This window comes from Drosophila nasuta, chromosome 2R, assembly GCF_023558535.2.
Source record: "Drosophila nasuta strain 15112-1781.00 chromosome 2R, ASM2355853v1, whole genome shotgun sequence".
Lineage (NCBI taxonomy): Eukaryota > Metazoa > Arthropoda > Insecta > Diptera > Drosophilidae > Drosophila > Drosophila nasuta.
Window position 1 is genome coordinate 19,912,026 of NC_083456.1, and position 12,344 is coordinate 19,924,369.

Below are 12,344 nucleotides of genomic sequence, written 5' to 3' on the forward strand. Positions count from 1 at the left end.
AGTGTGTGTGTGTGAGTGTTTGTGGTGCAGTGGCTCAGTGGTTCAGCGGTGCACTAGTGCAGTTCAACAGCCCCCGGGCGCTGAAAATTGTTGTTGTTGTTGTCGGCTAGAACTGTAAGTGAAGTTGGTGCCGGGCTCCAGCAGCAGCAGCAGCTTTCGGGTAAAAGCGTTCGCCTTGCCTCGTTCCCGGCTTCGTGTGCATCTGTATCTGTGTCTGTATTTGTGTGTGTGTCGGTCTCTCTGCGTGTGTGTGTGTGTGTGTGTATCCTGCAGCAGCCACCGCAGCTCTGCAGCAACGAAAATTGTGTCAGCATCAGCAGCAGCAGCAGCCACAGCAGCCACAGCCACAGCAACGAAAGCAGCAGCTTCTGCAGCAGGCCGTCTGGCAGGCGCCTGGTGTTCGCCTTCGATGTTCAGCAACCGGTAATTTATGCAATGCTTTACTTTATACTTGTATGTATGTACATATATTTGTAGATGTTTGTATGCATGAGAGTTCCTCATCTAGTTATAGCTGCACTGGACTTATGCTTCACCTTCGATAACAAACATATTACGCATACGCCTGGGCTTACCTTGACAACGCTTGCCCCATAGCGTTCGACGCGTGACAGTTGCCCGTTTCAGCTGTTCTTCTTGTTGTTATTGTTGTTTCTCCTTCTCTTTCTCCTTCTCTTTCTCCTGTGTTTTGGGTTGTGCTATCGATTAAGCTTAGTCGATTCTCTAGGTCGCTATTGTCTATGTCTTTGTCTTTGCCTTTACCTCTATCGCTATCGTTGTCGTTGACGTTGTCGTTGACGTTGTCTTTGCCCTTCCGCGTCGCGTTGCGTCGCTTAGTGGTGTGTGCGTGTGTAACACACACTGCAAATTAGTTGGTTTACCTTTATGAATGCAACGCTTGCTACTTTGACGACACAGCACATTGTCTTGCCCCGGCCATTGTGACGCCAAATTGTAGCTTTCAAGACAATGCACCACATCCTGAACAAAGGGGCAAGCACAGAACTCGTGCAATTGAGCGAAAACTCGAAAGTCTTTTGCTTGCCACTTCAATTCAAAATTATATAGGGGCAACTATTCTGATGTCCTTGTCAATAGAAATGCCGAGTGAACACCGCATATCAGTTGAATATTGTGTTTCGTGTCTGTGTATCGCTTGTCATTTCAGCCAGCAGCATTTGTCTTTCATTTCCCTTCATATTTTTTATACTGTGCGTGTCTGTGTGTGTGTTTCTGCCCTTTTGTTGTGCCCACATTTTGTACTCGTCCTATCTACAATTTCATTCATTCAAGTGCGAGTACAACTCGAGGGCGAGTGCGAGTGCGAGTGCAAGAGCGAGTGCTTTGTGAGTGATTCACTCGGCATTTAACCTATTCAAATGCTCTGGACATTTTCAATTGTGTGTGTGACGCTCGTTTTGTACGATTGCAGAACTTATCGAAAGTCACACTCCTGTTTGCCACGTTCTATGGAAATTGTGTGGAAATTGTGTGACAATTGACCAAAGAACAAATGCCACAATAGGCCGCAGCATTTGCATTGTTTGACCCGTATTTGGATCGATTTCGATTATGGCCATTAATAGCTACCACTCATGCCAGCTCACTCCAAAGGTTATAAATACATTTATTTGCATGAAGAACAGACACAACAACTTTCTTTAAAGCATTTTGCAATAAATACAAATTATTGCTTTGCTACGAAAGTTCGAAGGCATAGTTTTGTTTTGCTTTTTTTGTAAAATCTTTTTTTGCTCAATCTGATGTGTGGCTTTGCACCTGTGGCTTATGGCTTTAGGTGCTTAGAGCAAAGTGCTGGGCACTTAAAAGCTTTTGATATGCATATGCATGTGTGATGAGTGCCACACACACACACACACGCACACGTGGGCGTAGCAATCAGCATGTTATGGCCAGAGCTGAGAGAGCTGACGATGCAAAGCCAGAAACATTGCAAAATATGCATACGGACTGAGAGGACTTAAATTGCGTTTCCCACGCACAACTGTATTGTAAACTGCATCACGATGGGCTGTCCACAGGATAAGAGCCATAACGAGATTCTTCCGTATACATATAGATGATGCGTTTGCTGACTTACGGGGCGTATGGGTAATCATCACCGCAAGCCGCAACTCGAAACGACTTCAGTTGCACTTTCCCCATTGAAGCATGGGATTTTCTTTTTTCTTTTTTTTGGAGGTAATAAACTGCCCCGGGCAACGAAAGATATGAATTTTTCAAGCGTAAATTTTGCACAGACTGCTGTGAAGTTAATCAGAAGTCTGACAGTGAAAAATCAAACGCGCTCACACTCAGCGCGCACAGCAACAAAGCTATTCCCTTGCCCACACACACATAGCATAGAAATCAAAAGAGTGAGAAAGCAGTAGAAGGAGAGGGAAAGAAAGAGACGGAGTTTCAAATCTATATATATTTCGTATGTGCAACTGCAGCCATTTGCCATTTGCCATTTCTATGCTAAAATTTTACGTGTGTGTGGGCTGAAATTGCGCATACGACTCGTAAAACGCTGGACGGAAAAATGTCGGCAATTTGATTAAAGCGCGAGAGCCATAAAGTACAGAAGGATACGATGGTAAAAATATGAGGATTTACTTTAAGCCCAAACAGCCAGTCGAGCGTAACACTGATGCCCAAAGACCAAAAGAAAAGTTAAACCCAAAAAAGAGAAAAAGAAAAACCAAGTTCGCTTACAGCAAATACACTTTCAATTGCAAAAGTAGACTGGAAAAGCGTTTCGCAAAATGTAGAAAATTAAATTTACAATGTTTTGCCTCAAGTTTAAGCAACAAGCGAAGCTCCACTCTACAGATTTCATGCACCTATTTTTATGCTTGCCTAAATGTGAATTCAAATATAGCAATAAAAATCGATCCCCGCACAGGGGAATCGTAAACACTTTGGACACTTATAACGCCCTTCGGAAGGGTATAAAATAAGACACGCTTGGCAATTAAATTGGCATAGCGTCGCAACGGATGTCGATGATGAAAGCAGAAGCAGCAAAAGCAGCCGAGGTAGATAATAAAAATTAAAAAACATAAAAATTCCATGGAAGCAAGACAAAAAAATATATATTACGAAAAATGGCGACGACAGCAGTGAAGTCAAGCGAACAAAAGCAAACGCGGAAACACAGGAAACAGAATCCGAAAAAAAGGACAACGCACGACGCGTGAAAAGCAGAAGCTATGAAGATATGAGATATAAAGATATAAAGATATCAACGGCAGCAAATCACGAGAAGCACGCGCGCACCTGTATCTCAACCTCAAACGTATTTTGCACTGCACGGAAACCAGAAGTGAAAACCTTTAATTTTCTTGTTTTCACATTGCGTATACGCAATGTGGCAACGAGAAGGAGAAGCAGAACTAAAAGAGGAGGGTCGCAATGCCATGCCCTCTCTGCTTCGACCGGAAAACTCATTGACTGTGCGCACAAAAGCAAAAGGAAATGATAATTTTCCGCATAACAGGCACAGTCACACACACAAACACACACACACACACACACATACAAACACACTCGTACACATGTAGAGAAGGCAAGTTGACAAGAAGCCTGTCTTAGATGATGTCAACTGAAGGCTGATGTCCTGACTGTGCTGTTGCTGTTTCTGTTGCTCACTTTAATTATCTACAAATTCAATTGAAATGCTTTTAACTTGTGCCCTGTTTTAGATTACAACTGAACTCAGTTCCATTTGACAGCATAATTCGTCTCGTATATCTCATGTATTTAATTATATGGCATCAATTTACCCAACGAGTTGAGCATTTTAATGAACTGTCAGTTGATTCAAGAGACTTTCTTCAACTCTGACTTGATGCTGCTGTTGAATTATTTGTTAGCTGCGCAATTCACCATAAATCAATGCTTGTTTAAATGGAATGTAAAAAAATATATGCGTATCACAAAATTCTGAGAACTGTTTGTCGTCAATAAGGCCAACGGCAGTTCGCACATTTGCAAATGAATAGAGTCGAGTCCAGTGTTGAATATGGAATTTTAATTGAGTCATAAGCTGCTGTGTGGCAGTTGTATAATTAATCAGCTTGTGGACATCGTGGAATGCAGTTGGCTTCACACATTTCCATGCAAATAATAATTTAATTACTACGTATTTGAGTTGGTTTAGATTAATCAGAAAACAGAAGTTGTCAGCGTATCAATGATAAATTTTCCATCTGCTGTTACGCACTGCATTAAACTTGACATTCTTGACAAATCTTTAGCATTGCAAAACAGCTTTCTGTCATCTGTTGCACTTAATATTAGCCTCAGTGACAGCATTGCTTATCGCAATGTTGCCACACTCAATCTGAATTCAATTCCAGTAACTGCCTTAATGCCTGCTGCAGGTGGCGTCACACTGTTGCCCCTGAGACCATTTGCAATTTTCATGCCATCAAGGAATGTATAAATATAAATTGCCTTGGTGGCAAGTGCAGTGGAGAGAATGTAGTAAAGCGGCAGCAATGACAACAACTGTTCGTTCGATTCTCGATTCTCATTTCTCGATTGGTTGACCGTTTTGTTATCCAAGTCGTTTAGCGAAATATTTGCTGAGTTGATTGCAGCATCAGCATTTTGTGTGCTGTGTGTTATGTGGCGTTGCGTTGACCGTTCGACTGTGCCCTGATTGATTGATTGATTGATGGCTCGAAACGTAAGCAATAGTTTAGTCCATCCACAAACAAAGGACCAACCCAGAGCTCACTCTCTCTGTGCATCATCAGTCATCGCAGGGTCTGGCCAAGACACACATATCACATCAGCTCTGGGGTTTTGAATCTTGGGCACTTGGCTCAACTCTATCGACAACACCTCATCAAGGATTCTCATTTAAAGTTGAGCTCGAAAAGTTTGTTAACTGCGCTCAAAGTGGAAGCTGCAACAGCAGCAAAAAGCCGCAGCGGCAGTTTGCAAATAGTTTGCTTTCCTTTGATACTGGCTGACAAAACTAACGCGAAACCAGAAACAGCTCTTAACTATCTTAACTATGTTTGGCACGTGAGTGCGACATGTCAATGAGGCTGACTTGCAAGATGTGCTTGGATGTCCTCTCTGTGAAATGAAATGAAAAAATAAAAATAAAATCGATATAAACTTTTGCTGTCACGACGACACAAAACGTTAACGTTAACGTTAACGCAAACGCAATAATCATTTCTATGTATTTTTCTATATATTTTATTTTATGTGTGTGTGTATCCTGCGCATAAGCATGTTTGAGTTATGAGTCCTTCATGTGTGTGTGTGTGCGTGTGTGAGAGTGTGCCAATAAATCATAGGAAAACATACAGGAGCATGCCAAAAGCAAAACGCTATCGCCCATGTTGTATTTGATGGCTACTTCGAAATGAAATCAAATCAATGTCATGGCCCGGGGATGTCAATGGAAGCCTTGTATGCGATATGATTGCCATGTGCTGCTGCTGTTGCTGTTACTGTTGTGTCCCCTTGGGTTATTTGACCTTTTTCCAAAACACTGTGCTCTTATTAAGACTAATGATCTTTAAAGCCACAAAACTGACTTTGAACAAAAAAGGAAAAACTTGCTAAAATAACAAGCATACATTTTACTAAATAATATTAGCTTAGCAAACTTGTATATAATGAAAAGAAAAAACTAGCTGAAATAACAAGTATACACGTTACTAAATAATTGTAGCTTAGCAATCTATTCACTTAATATTGAATAATGCAATATATATTAATGCTCACAGTGTGAACTTGTCATTAGCTTAATGATTTCTTTATTACACTTTCATTTTGGTTGTTGTTGTGCCTTCATTTCTTAACTGTCTCTGCCTTTCATGTCTTTATTTCATTCAATTTGTTCCAACTTTCGTTTCATTGTGTGTCTGTTATCTGCATTGTAGTGCTGCGAAAATGTATGTCTTTAAGTAAACACTTTGGGCTGATAAAAGAGTGTAAATGGTGTTCACACAATCAGCACCCCATTTGCTCCGTGCTGGCATTCCATTTTATCCGCCATTGCCATTTCGAGCAACGAGCAACGAGCAACGCGACATGAAGCAATGACAATGCGTAGCATACTTTTCAGGCGCTGCCTGCTTAACGGCCTGCTTCCGGCTTGTTGCCCTCTGAGGCACACACTCACACACACATATGGGTGTGTGAGTGTGTGCCACAAGGCTTTGGTGTCAGCCACAGCTACAGCCGCGAGCTCGAGCTCGAGCAACAATTGCAGTTCGTAATCCATTGTCTGTGGCCAACTATTAAAATTTGTAACTGGCATTTGCAAGCGGCATAAGCAGCCATAAGCTGAACGTGCCGTCGAGACTGTGTGTGTGTGTGTGCCATCTATTTTAAAATGGTGTGAAGTACAGTTTATAAATAAATAAGAGCTCACATATGTACATATGTATGTGTGCGCAGACAAGCCAAGCCGACACTTAGTCATAAAGGGCGATATTGTTAAATAATAAACAGTTTAGCTCTGACAGCAGACAAAACAGGCGTGAAAATGTAAGGCAGCCAGATTGTGGCAAGGTGCGATACATTTGCGAGGGGTTGCAACTCGACAGGCAAACAGGCGGACAGACGTTATGTACGCATTCAACTGTCAACAGTAACGATATCCATCTAAGCTTATACAACCAAAGAGGAGACGTCGGGCGACAGCGACAAGGCATTCCAAATCGACGACTTCCATAACGACCGTCATCAAAGTTGTTGTAGCGGCAACAACGACAACAACAATATCAAAAACTGTCGCCAATAAATAAAAGGCAACAGCAGCGACAGGAAAATGTGCTGACAACAACAACTGCTACCAAACGCCTGAGCTGTTGGCTGCTGCCTCCTCGCCTGCCTGCTTGCCTGCCTTTGCTGCATTAACCATTTCATCTGGCATCCCGAAACCCAAGCTTGCTGAGCTGCCTGGGATGCTCGCAACAAGCTCCTTTTAGCACAACGAATCCTATACCTATGTATTCCAAAAGCTGTAGAGCTTGACTCGCATTACTTACGCTCGGCACAGGGCTAAAGGGAAATGAAGGGGGCGAATGGGGGACAAAAGGCAGAGCCCACAGAACACAGAACAGAAAATAATCAGAAATTCTTTAGTGAAGAGTGCCAGACTTAAAACATGTTCTGCAATAAGCAAAATATATTCAACCACAGGCAGACTATGCTAAAACGAATGCATATTAGGCAAAGATTTTAATTAAAACTTGTTTAGTTGGTGCCCAAGTCAGTCGATAATGGGAAAAGGATTTAAGGCAATCAAAGTGGAAACTGTAATGTTATTATCTTGATTTGATGCCTAAGCTGTGTTGCAAGAAGCGGATTACACATTTGCCTATTGACGCAACACAATCACAACGAGTATTCACTGTGCTTTTGGCAGCTGAGGACGTGAAAGGGACGTGAAAGCAGAAAGCAGTTGCTAAATGGCATTGATACTCTTATGCAGACAATGTCTGTCCAGATAATATGTGAGTGTGTGAACGTGCGGACAGCTGTGGCAGCTTTCACTTAGCCCAATCGAGAGGGTGTGCTACCCATACAAATACTAATACGATTATATATGTATCTCACACATACACACACACGTCTCTGGATGGCTTACAGCTTTCATCACAATGAGGCCAATGGGCAAGTAGCGACACTTCGCTTTAGAGCTTCTGCGGTTAACGTGGCGTATGATAAATATTTGAAGCGCACACAATTTACATTTTTAGGCTCTTCCCCCCGAATGAATGAACGAACTATGGCAACCAACTAAGTGGCTGACTTTAAATGATTTACTTGACGGTCGTTGAGTCGAGTTGAGTTTTTGCTGTGTTGCCAAAGTGACGCCTAATCAATTATTTAATGTAATTGGGCATGCAAAATATTTTATGCTCCTCCTTTCCTCTCAGTTCATGTGTGCCAATGAAACTGATAAGCCGTTAAATTGAATTAACGAAAGAGGCATGTTCAAAACAAACCACACAAACCTGATGAATTGTTAATAAACAAAGTGTGTTGGGGTAGAGATGAATGCCACAGCAGACAGCTCAACTCTTTCGATAGCTGCGTAAAACTATAACCGAAGCTCTTCAATTATTTATGACAGGTTTTATTATAGCATAGAATTAGTAAGAAGTACCATAAGTCAACAGACAACCCTCGTTCCGACACACAACCTATTAAGATTGTATCAATTGCCTGTTGACAACAATTGATACCCGCTTCAATCTCTCTATGCCTATCAATAGATTTTCTATTAGGTTGTCAAGTATGCAGCGCAGTGATATCAGCAGGTGTTAACAAAATGTACGTCAGATATTTTCTACGCGATATGTCATATTATTTTTCATTGACGCAGTTTTGATTTATACTTCACATAAGTGACTCAAAAAAGAACATACGTGAAATAGAGTAAAAATTGAACTGGCGACGCAGGGCTTGAGCCTTTGAAGAGGAGCACAGCTTCAAGGTAAGGCAGCTAAACAGCTTGTTAACTGATACGCGAGTCAATCGGTGAGCACATAGTCAACTGTGTGTCATGAGTTATTCACTTCACAATACAAAAACTTAACGCCCGTTGGTCATAAATCATTCACGTACAGATATTGGGGAAACGAGTTTGCCTTCTAGCTGCATTTTAGGAGACGAGCAAAAAGTCGACATTGAAGGCGTGTCACAAATACACACACAAATCTTCGAAATCCGTCAAAAGCTCCCCCAAACAAAGTAAGCCAAGTCAAATAGCACAAGTCGGCAAACTCGTTCGTAAGTCAAAAGATGTGTGTTCGCAAATATTAGATCAAAAGCATTGCATTCACAGACAGTGAGTGAGATATAGAGAGAGAAAGAGAGAGAGAGATAAATGCAAACAAATTTTGGATGTCTATATATATATCTAAATATAACCTAAGGGTAAATTAGAATATGTACGTATGGCAAAAAATAATACCGAGTGTGAATAAATAAATAGTTTTATCTAGCGATGATGTTAATGCTTCGGCTAGTACTTGTATTTTAGTCTTGCAATTGTCTGAGAAGTCTTCTCTAAATAGAATAGCATAAAGATTCAAATGAGAAGACGATGTCTTTGTTACGAACGTGCAGCATCAAAAATTTGTTGAGCAAATTATTGCTTGCTGTTCAATTTTATGCTCTGTGAACGTGACAGACGAAACGGCAAATAATAAACAAAATGCAATACTAAATTGAACCAAGGGAAAATGCAAGAAGTGAAGGAAAGTGAAGGAGAGAAGACAAACGAAAGCAGAGAGAGAAACACTGCACAGACGTAGAATAACAGAGAATATTTGGACAAAGGCAAAGACATTGGTTAATAATTGGACGAAGGGAATAACGACATGCTAATAGGGCATAGTCGAATAAGTGATGCGCTATTAAAGAGGGAGAGATGGCTTTAAAGGGTAAAAGGTTTTCAATTTAGGGCTAAGAAAACTTGTAACTTGAAATTTTAATTTCATTTACCAAGCAAAACTTTTAAAGAGCAACAGCAGCATGCCCAGCCAAAGTTGTGTAGCGCATTCAAATAATTATGAGCTGGGAACAGCGAGAGACGGACAGGTGACGCGGCAGGTTAGCGATTTAGTTGTGCATTGGCTGCCAAACGAACTAATAAACGGACGAGCGAGTGAGCAAACCTCAAAAAGAGAGAGAGAGAGAGTAAGGGAACCAGATAGAGCGAAAGAGAAAACACGAATGAGCAGCAGATGAAATCAGTGCCTCGAGTGGTCGGTCGGTCGGTGGGAATACTCGTAGTTATCAGGGTCCCACAGAAAGTGCAATTTAAGCGACTCGACGCGACGACGATTTAATGCGACCTGCGAGCTGCAAACACCTTTGCCGTGAGTTTGGAACGCAATTTACCGAATGAAAAACGCAGAAAAAGCAAGAAAAAAAACGTTGAGAATAGCGCAAAAAATGTTTGGCAAAGGCAAATTTGGCCAATGCAAACAGTGTGAAAGGCGTCTACTTAAGCGTCTAACCTGAGAGCAACACATAACGTAACGTAATGAAGCGTTTAGAAACTGCCGCCCTTTTCTTTTCGCCTCGACGTTCTTATTCCCCGTTTCCATTCCCCATTCTCATTCCCCATTCTCATTCTCATTCACATTCATTTGCATTCGCATTCACATTCGCATTCGCCTTCGCAGTCTCAATTCAAGTCTCAGTCCTTGTTCCAAAGGTCGCGAGTGCTTCACAGTGCGAGTGATAAATTCAAATATTTTATAAAAATAATTTCTTGCACTCTATAAATATGCATTAAGGTGACGAAAGTATTTAAAATATATAAGCTCGATATTTGCGGACTGTGTTTAAATAATTTATACGGTAATACGGGAGCTACGGTCCAAAGCGTTTCAATTAATTTTGCAATCTCTTTACTTGACGTGCAAATACAGTTTTCAATAACGGCTAAATGCAATTTGCTGGTGCTGCTGCTGTTTCTGCCTGAAATGAAAAACGGGTGGAAAAACCAAACCGTAGCGAACCGACTGCCTGGGAATATGTGCATGTGTATTTTTCGTTTTTGCTCCCTGGGGCGTTTGTTTGTCTCGCCATCTGTCTGACCGTCCGTCCGTCCGCCGTCCGTCCGTCCGTCCGCACGTCTCTTCTTCGGTGCTGCCTCTTTTCCCTATGTGCCAGCTATTGGCGCAATTTGCACGTTGTAATTGCTAAATTAATGCAAGCATCAACGATTATCGTTGCCCCTACGCCAAAAAAAGAAATGCTTCGACATATTAGTTTGGCCAAGGAGTATGGCAATATTACGCATACGCCATGTGAACTGCCACAAAAGTGATTTTGTATACTCGAGGTATTGTAAAGGTTTTCGGACTGTGTCACGACCACCTACCATACTCAACGTTGTTGGCTGACATGCAGAAGCATATGCATAATACATGCTCGCAGTATGTAAATATGTCAATATGTACATATGTACATACGTACTTGCCATGCACCAAGCCATCCACATAAAACAACTGCATATCTTAATATAGCCTACTATCACCCCTACTCACTCTCTCTTCTCTCTTTCTCTTACCATCTCATCATCTCTTCCTCTGTCCCTGTTTTCCGCTTTCTCGCTCTCTCAGCACATTTCGCGTTATGTGTTGCTGTCTTTTCGTTCTGCTCACTTTTGTCCGCTTAACTTGTCAGTCAGAGTGTCTTGTTTTTTTTTTTCTTTTGCTATTTCAATTTCTGTCACCGTTATGCTTTGCACAGTTTTTTCATCTTCCACACAATTCCCGTTATTGACATTGCTACATTATGCATTTTATCGATTTCATATCATATACTTATTTTTCCGCCCAATCGTTTCTTGTCTATCAACTATTCATTTTGGTTTCCCATTTTCCAATGAAATTCAACTTTGCATTTATTCATAGATCTGCTGAAAGATAAAATAAAGTAGCAGTCTTTTTCCAGGAATCGCCTGAATTATTATTATTTTCCTTTTTCTAATACTCATTAGAATAACTTGTTTTGACGGCGCATCTGTTAGTCGACTCATAACACAATCCATCCACAAAATTTTCTCATTATAATACTTGATAGATATTTAACTATGAGAGAGTGGCAAAAAACATTATTATTATTGTTTTTGCTCAGACAATTGTTTTTCTTTAATTAACTAATATTTTTTTGTGAACATTTGAGTTGTTGAAAATGCATTCTTATGGAAGCTACTTTGTTGACATTAATGACAACCGTAAATAGGCAAATAAAAACAGACTCAATATAAAAAATGAATATTTATGGCAGTTTTAACAAATAAATAAACTAGGCCATTGCAGCACTGAAACATTTTTTTAACTAATTAAAGTGTTTATATTTATACCTATAATTAAATGATGACATGTTTTTTTAAGTTCGTATTCATACCTGTAATTAAATTCTTTTTTATTAAAGAGACTTTAGACTTCTGCACTATTAAATACAGGGTATTATGTAGAACAAGTCTACATTCGGACTTCTCTGTTAGTTGTTCTACTTGTAATTTGTTTATGTTTTATGTTTGCTGTGCATTCCCATTCTCGTTCTGTGTGTACTTGCAGTTTGTGTTTGATTTCAGTGCCGTGTAAATATACAAAAAATATAAAATACATGCGAGTACATGTGTGTACGCAGACGATTTCACTCGTATAAACTTGCGTATGTACATTTAAAGACTCTGGCAACAACAGACATCTGGCCAATTTCTGTGTATAGCTATTGAATCTACTGCGTCTTGAATTCACACCGTTTGTTTTGATATTAAATTGATGTAAATTGTAAATTTTCCTTTCATTTCAGGTGTCACCAGTTTCATCAGT

At 40.5% G+C, this 12,344-nt stretch overlaps 1 protein-coding gene across 14 annotated transcripts in view; it reads left to right on the plus strand.

Moving 5' to 3' along the window:
* The window catches only part of LOC132786023 (sodium/calcium exchanger 1), a 39,331-nt gene continuing 26,987 nt past the window's right edge, over positions 1-12,344 (plus strand). For 8 of the 14 annotated variants that reach the window (XM_060792387.1, XM_060792395.1, XM_060792397.1 and 5 more), the window contains exons 1-2: positions 9,725-9,869; positions 12,325-12,344. The exon at positions 12,325-12,344 is cut by the window's right edge and continues 2,019 nt beyond it. The gene's annotated coding sequence lies outside the window, so the exon portion shown is untranslated. Of the gene's footprint in view, positions 424-8,397; positions 8,480-9,637; positions 9,656-9,722; positions 9,870-10,191; positions 10,357-12,324 lie in introns of those variants that run through there. The other 6 variants (XM_060792392.1, XM_060792390.1, XM_060792393.1 and 3 more) reach the window with 6 other exon arrangements.